Genomic DNA, 8,625 nt, shown 5'->3' with positions numbered 1-8,625 from the left:
CTCTCAGCATAATTCACACAACCCACTGCTAGTTTGTTCCTTACTGTCTGTGACATTGTACAAGGACAGCCGTAATGGATTCCCTGAATAGAACATGAATATTCAGCAACTGGAAAAACTATGTTATTTGTCCACAGACCAGCTTTAAATTATATGTAAACTCAGTCAGTAGAATCTAAAAATGTAAGTTTACATTTTTAAAAGTATTTTTCAATATTTGTAAATCTGCAACTTTTATTTAACCAGTTGACATCCGCGGTGTTAAACCCCCTTCCCATCCAGGCCATTTTCTTTTCTGCCCGTGCGTGCCCGCTAGGGGGCGCGCGCAAGCAGAAAAAGTCTGGAGACGGCAACCCGCAGATGCTGCAGTTCCGTCCGTCCGTTTTTTTACTACGGGCGGACGGCAAGAGGTCAAAGAGAAACTTTACCCATATCTTCAAAGTAACAACAAAGGCACCTTTAGAAATGTTTATTAGGGTTCGTTCAAACCATAGGGCATAACCATAGGGCAGTGAGTTCCAGGCAGAATAGGACCGGAACGCACTGCCCGCATTGCGGCCGGCTCACCTTTTTGCCGGCCTGGAGGGGGCGTGGCGGGCCATTGAAGTGAATGGCACCGTAGCCACGCCCTGCGGCCGCAATGTGATCGCCCACACGAGATCACAAGGGCCATTTGCTGCAGCAAAGGGTGAAAACACAATGTGCTAGTAGCACATTGAAGAGCCGGGCTTCTGCTTAACACAGAGTACAGCAGTTTGGATCTCCTTTGGTCCGATGCCCCCCTGCACACGGCTCCAATCAACAGTGCACATGGTTCCTGAACAGTGCTGTTGATTGGAGCAGTGTGCAGGGGGGCATGTGGGCCTGCGGCAGACCTGGACTGCTGTGCTTTGTGTTGAGCAGGGGTCAGGCTCTAGCACAAGGTATATTACCGTAGTTAAACAAATAAAAAAGATGTCTGAAGCTGTAATTATCTTTAATTATAATTTTTCTACTGTGATTTAGCATACCAAAAGATCCAATATTTGATATACATTGATTCACATCAACAATGACTAACTGCATCATTTTATTTTAACTTAAATGTTATCACATGATGAAGTTATATTTAAGCATTTACTACAAATGTAAAAATATTTCATGGATGTGAAATAATTTTTTTAATGAATCAGCATATTTATTTTTATCACATCTGTTCCTTTTTTTAGCACATCAGTGTTAATTTTATCAGTCCAAACAGGAAGTCACTCACACTCATTGGAGTGGTTTGCGGAGGCATCTGCTGTCACTGTTTTACCTGGGCTTTCATCCGGTCAGGAGTGCGTTGGGATACAGGTTTTTTCAAGTGTTAATTTCATCAATGCAAAATGTTCGTTTTTTTTCGTTATCTGCATGTTTTTTAGTGATGGAAACGAAAACTAAGTAATAGAAAAGTTAAGAGGACCAAAATGATGACAAAAATTCTGTTAATATTCGTTGGCGAACGAAAGCGAAACGAAAAATTTGGGAGTGAATATTGCATTTGGACTTCCAGTTCTCTGAGCTCTTCCTCTTCCTGTAGTAGGGAGACGTGCACAACTGAATAATAACCTACCGATCTACCCAGCGGGACACCAGCTAGTAAACACGTGCTGCACAAACTGTACTACATGCCAACATCAGGGAGAAAGATGGGAGCAGATGTATGGATGCATTTTACATTTGATGCTAACGCCAAAGACATGCAGGTAGGTTAATTGGCTCCTCTCTAAGTTGATCCTCTACGTATGCATGTGTGATAGGGATCTTAGATTGTAAGCTCCTTGAGGGAAGGGACTGATGTGAATGTGAAACTATGTAAAGTGCTGCGTAAATTGTCGGCGCTATATAAATACCTGAAATAAATAAATATAAAATAAATGAGAACAAGACCATTTGTAAACCATGTGGAGCAACAATCGTAAGTCATAAAAGGTTTACTCCAGGAATATATATTATATAATGAGTTTGGAAATTCTAGAAACTTGCTTAAATAATGCATTACACTTTAAATAAACCCATTAGATTTAATCTACTAAAATCTACTGGAGATTTAGTCGACTAAAATTAGACTAAAACTAAAACTATTCAGAAAACTAAAATGGCATTTTAGTCAAAAGACTTACAGGGTTATTCACAAAAGGGTGAAGCGTTTGGAGAAGGCAGGAGAAGTGAACAATCTAGGACAACATAGCTGATTTGGAAAAATTCTCCAATTCAGCTCACTTTCCAGTTCAGCTAATTGAAATTTGCCATCAAAATTAACACTGGCGCATTATTTGGCAAATTGGATGAAACTTTTAGATCATATACCTTTACAGTGTGTATTTCCCTTTTATGACACCTTTCAGTCATAAACCCCTACTGTGGGCTTTAAAAAAATAACAGATGTCAAAAAATGATTTGTTGGCCATGTGTTTCCAGCAGCGCTTCATTATATAAAACTATCGACCCGTGCATTTTATTTTTAGAAAGTATTTTGCATGATACAAATTCTGTGTAGCATTTGGAAACATATTTAGAAACCTTGTAAAATGTTATTTGTTTAATAACATGTCATTGTACTATTCATGCACGTAGCGAACAACCCTCAATAAAGATAATAAGGATACAATGGCATAAAACTGTTTTGTACACAGTTAGAAAACCTGTTATATGTAAATTGCAGTTATTGAAAGCACAAACGTGCTAACCTACAGTGTCAAACACTCATGCATAGCAGATCGCGGGAATACATCACAGATTACAGTTTATCTATTACAGCCTTTCTTAACCTGGGTGCCCTCTGATTCCCTCAGGGTTGGCATTAAATGTTTGCACAGCGTCATCCCTTCCTATTTTGCAGGTGGGCTTCTGGGATTCTGGTATGAAAGGGGGGCGCTGATGTAAAGGGGGTACAAATTCAAAAAATCATCACCGGCACACCAAAACAAATTCTGTTTCTGAAGAAGGGACCGAAATGGCGCTACACACTGTAACATACCTTTCTTTTGTCAATAAAGAAGAATTGTCAGAATTTGTTTTGGTGTGCTGGTGGCTTTTTTTTTTATGTGTTCTTGATTTGTGGTGGCACCCACAGTCATTACAGCACCCACCCGATGTTTTGGGTTCTATCCAGTCAGGAGTGACGATGGGATTCTATGAAGTTTGACTGAAGGAAAAGGGGGACTCTGATGTGAAGGGTGGGAGTCTGATGTGAAGGGGAGCTTGTGATCATGTAAATGGGTGGCTTATGATGTGAAAGGAGGGGGGTTCTAATGTGAAGGAGGTTCCTAGTGTGAGAGGGGGAACCCCTTTTTTCTGTATTTTTGTGCATCCCTTCCCTGCCCCCAGATAAGGGTTTGGTATTGGAGAAGCTGCACCTCATTTTCTCAACTTTTACATTTATATTTTATACTTTATAGAATAGAGTGCTTCGAGAATTTGCATATTTTCAAAGGGTGCCATGACTGAAAAAAGGTGGACAAACACTGATCTATTACATGGATGGCAGTAATAGCAGGAGCAATTTCTGCAAAACTACTGAAGTTTTGCTAAAAAAAACAAACATATTTAGTACATATCTGCATGCACATTTGCCCATGTTTTGTCTTTTTACAAAAGCGTCAGGAACAGAAATCCAGCTGACAACGCTAGCTCTGCTTCACTGAAATCCCGAGTAGTATTGTCAGCTTTGCAGGAGTTCTCCCCAGCTGGAATGAAGAAAACCCCTGCATATGTTATAAAGATGAGAAAGAGGGTGTTCTGTAGACTAGAGAGAAAGAAAAATTAAACAATACTGCAGGTACTTTAGTCCTGCCACCCGCCACCCACCTCCCCCTCCCTCTGAAACTCCCTTGAATGTTTTTTTATTTTTAAAAATTACATACTTTTATCACATTATTGAACCCAGTCCGGTGAGGTCACAGGTCCCCTTCTTCTTATGGTGGCAGCAGAGGAGGGCAGCATTATTCCAAGACTGCGGTCATGTAATGGAGTGTGAGTGCCGCTCAATCCTAAAATACTATATGAGTCCAGCTTGCTTGATGATGTGCCCCCTGGGCAGAATGACAACGGTTGTTCTGTCCTGGACCACGCAGGAAGTCAGGGACAGGGATGGAGAGGGTAAGTGAAACTTTGCACTATTTCGTCTTATATACTGGGGGGACTTTGAATTGCAAAAAAAATAAACTGGATTTCTACCTAAAATTTAATTTGTCTAAGTACAGCCATAGGCATTAAATTGACCATTTATGTTGCAATATAAGAGTACAATCTGCTTTATATCTACCAACATCTACATAGTACAAGGTTTTTCCCTGATTGTAAACCAATATATTGGCTTGTGTAGGTAAGCGCTCACATTACATAGATTTATTAAATCTAAAGAAGATTGTACAGAGATTGCACAATCAGTATGGCCATCTTTAGAGTGCCCAAATAAGTACAGAATACCTAGTTGTCCTTGACACAGTTACTAGAAGCCTTACAGGCAATGACCATTACTCACAATTAATTGTGATGTAGTATTTAAAATAAATACATGCATTTTGAAGGATGGTCAATATAATTGTCTAAGAATGGAAAAATGACAAAAAGTTTCCAACAAAAAACCTAATGGAAAAATACAGAAAATTACATTTCTACAAATGTATTTTTTTGATGACATTCTTCTAAAGCTCTGATTACAATCTGATTTTACAACCCAATTCCAAAAAAGTTAGGACACTGTGTAAAATCTAGAAAAAAAAAACAGAATGCAATGATTGGAAAATCTCATAAATCCATATTTTATTCACAATAGAAAATAGAAAACATCAAATGTTTGAACTAAGAAAATGTACTATTATAAGAAAAAAATAAGGTAATTCCGAAATTGATGGCAGCAACATGTCTCAAAAAAGTTGGGACAGGGCCATGTTTACCACAGTGTAGCATCCCCTTTTCTTTTAACAACACTATGTAAACATCTGGGAACTGAGGAGACCGGTTGCGGGAGTTTTGGGAGAGGAATGTTGGCCCATTCTTGCCTGATATAGGATTGTAACAGCTCAACAGTTCTGGATCTTCTTTGGGGAATTTTGTTTGTTTCAAGATGTGCCAAATTTTTTCAATTGGCCAAAGGTCTGGACTGCAGGCTGGCCAGTTAAAAGAGAACTATGAGGCAAGTGTTTTTCCCCATAGTTCTCCTAAGGGTCACGGGAGGACATAAACTAGCGTCCTACCGTGACCCAAAGCTCAGTATATCGCGAGCCACAGCTTGTGGTATACTGAGACTGCCGCAGCCGGGATGGATCCCGACATTACTCTTGAGATCCACCCTGCTGCGTGAGTGACAGCTGGCTCTGCCTATCTAGAGGCAGAGCCGGCTGTACCCACTCACCCCCTTGTCCGTTCCTGCAGTCAGCGCTGGAGGATCAGAGAGGGGGAGAATCCCTGCAGGGAGCCGTGAGTGAACCGTCATGGCCCTCTGCAGGGACATGATCGAGAAGTGAGCGAGCGACGCTATGCGCTCGCTCACTTCCCCATCTATGGAACCGACGCGTGACAGTTTCATTGTCTCACTTCGGCTCGAACTATGAGGTTGAGTGAAAATCACTCACCCTCATAGTTCACCTTTAAGCCCCCGAACTCTTCTACTATGAAGCCATGCTGTTGTCAAGGATGCAGTATGCAGTTTAGCATTATCCTGCTGAAATATAAAAGGCCTTCCCTGAAAAAGATGTTGTCTGGATGGGAGCATATGCTGCTTAAAAACCTGGATATATCTTTTGGCATTTATGGTGTTTTTCCAGATGTGCAAGCTGCCCATTTCATATGTAGTAATGCACCATCCACACTGCTTTTGAACAGAGCACTGATAACAAAGCGGAAGGTCCCCCTCCTCTTTAGTCCAGAGGATGAGGTGCCCATGGCCGCCAAAAATAATGTCAAATTTCGAAGAAGATCATGGGCATCTAATATTACTTTTTTGGCCTTGTTCTTTGCAAACAAAGATTTCTTCAGATTCTCGGAATCTTTTGATGATATTATGTACTGTAGATGATGATGTATTTAAAGCCTTTACAATTTTACGTTGAGGAACATTATTCTGAAATTGTTGAACAATTTTTAGACGCAGCTTTTCATAGACTCATGAACCTCTGCACATCTTTACCTCTGAGGCACTCTGACTCTCTAGTATGCTCTTTTTATACCCAATCATGTTACTGACCTGTTGCCAATTAACCTAATTGGTTGCAAAATGGTCTTCCTGCTCTTCCTTGTCAGTACCACTTACTCTCCCAACTTTTTTAAAACGTGTTGCCATCAATTTCAAAATTACCTTTTTTTTTTTTTTAAAATGGTCCATTTTCTCAGTTTAAACATGTGATATCTTTTCTATTTTCCATTGTGAATAAAATACGGGTTTATGAGATTTGCAAATCATCGCATTCTGTTTTTATGTAGATTTTACAACTTTTTTGGAATTGTGGCTGTAAACTTTAGGTACAATCTTCTTTAGATTTACCAACCCATTTAGGTTATAATGCTTGCCAAACCACAACAATTTTTTTCAAGTTGACAACTGCATCTTAAGATGTATGGGCAAATGTATACATATGCTCCTTGGAGATATCATAAAGTAGGTCATTAGTATCCTGATCTGCCCTACAACTTATAATTAACAATGACAGGCTTATATATGAGGGCAGTGCAGACGCTCCATGGTATGAATTAACCCCTTTCATTAGTTTACAGTGGTCTGAACAAGGAACAATGGTTGTTGACTGGATGTTATGCGTTACCATGCACTGCCATACCATGTCATATGCAGACTTTCTGCATTTTTTTATTAGACTACTTCTGCATTAACAATAGCTCTAATATTATTAGAGATTCCAATTATTCAGCAGATAAAAAAGTAATGAAGAGCAGTTGAATTCTGAATACACAGTAAGCGTAATCTTGCTACAATAAAAAAATAAAAATAAAGATGACCAGTTGGAAATTTAGAGGCAAAGAAAACAAATAGCTTGCTTAGACTCAGACTTGTAATGAATGAAATATCTAAATTGTAATGGTGAGAAAAGGCATATTATTTGTGATGTGAAAACAAGGCCGTCACTATTAATTCTAATTTAACAATAAAAAATGAATCTACCCTTACTGGAATAAATTCAAGCCCAATGTGCCAGGTTCAGCGGGACAGTTCTCGTAATTGGGACACTGTCCCGCAAGGTCCATGTCCCTTGGCCTGTCCTGCATGATCTCAGACAGCAAGTGGTAAATTCAAAGGAAGACTGATGCCTGCCTAGTATATTAGTGTCCACTTCTTCCCAGCCAGAGTATGGCTGCACTCAGGGCTGCCATTAGGAACTATGGGGCCCTATATAGACTACCAGGCAGGGCCCCCCTTCCCCCTTGGTTACCCAGAGAGGAATGAGGCAGCAAATTGTGGTCGTGGCAAATGCATACAACAGAATGCACCAGCTCATTGTGTGATGGCATGGCCACTTGTATTTCAACTCAGGAGTAAGCAGGGTAAGGTGACAATGCTGCAGCTGAACTGAGTAAGCATTGGTGACCTTCGGGCAAGTAGGGCTAAAAATACAGTAGGGAAGCCGCCTCTTGTTTAGTACAAGTGATCTCGGCGATCACTTGTAGGCAGCCTGCAGGTCAGTGGTGTATTTTGGTTTTGTGCTGCCCTAGGCAAGACTAAACTCGGGCACCCACCCCATATCTAAATTTGCCCCACCCCATCCTGTATAGGACATTTTGCACAACCTGTAAGTCACTGGATACAGCGCACAGGTGGTCTCAGGAGAGCTGTGCATGGTCTCAGGTGGGCTGTATGGGGTCTCAAGAGAGCTGTGCAGGGTTTATGGTGGGCTGTGTGGGGTCTATGGTGGCTGTGCAGGGCCTCAGGAGAGCTGTGTGGGGTCTATGGTGGGCTGTGCAGGGTCTCAGGAGGACTGTACAGAGTTCCTTTCCCTGATGCATGTGCTGCTTCTCTTACCTGCAGCTCTAAGTGCCATCAGTACCAACAGGATACATTGCAGTCCCTAGCCTGCTTCTGGGACATCCCACCATCAGATCACATGCTTTGGCTAGCCCCGAGCCACCCACTGCTTCTCCTCCACCTCCTGTACAAAGCCAGCTGGACTGCATCTCACTGGGCCCTCCCCTCCAATGGGCAGCTCTCTAATTAGGCAGCCGCCCTTAGGGTCTTGCGGCCGCCTAGGTTGCCTCATTAGGCAGCCGCCGCTGCCTGATTCTGTGCTGCCCAGCCTCCGCCCACTGGGCAAGTACCCAGTATGCCCAAAGGCAAGTCCGGTCCTATCCGCCTCAATGGTTTTGGGTGGCATTTTCTGCCACACCCCTGGAAAGTGCCGCCCTAGGCAAATGCCTAGTTTGCCTTGCGGTAGATACACCCCTGCTGCAGGTCCCCCCACCCCAGCCACCTCTCTTCCTGCCGGCTGCCTCTCTGTCCGCTGGCTGCACGCCTCCCCGCTCTTCTGGGCTATCCTGGACCATGGCAAAGTAGTTCAGGATGAAGAATGGGGAGCAGAGAAGAGGAGCGGAGAAGTGATAAAAAAGTTAAAAAAATATGAAAATCAATAAAAATTATACAAAAAAGTGAAAGAT

This window comes from Nanorana parkeri, unplaced genomic scaffold (assembly GCF_000935625.1).
Source record: "Nanorana parkeri isolate BGI_ZX_2015 unplaced genomic scaffold, ASM93562v1 scaffold713, whole genome shotgun sequence".
NCBI lineage: Eukaryota > Metazoa > Chordata > Amphibia > Anura > Dicroglossidae > Nanorana > Nanorana parkeri.
This window is presented reverse-complemented; position numbering follows the sequence as displayed.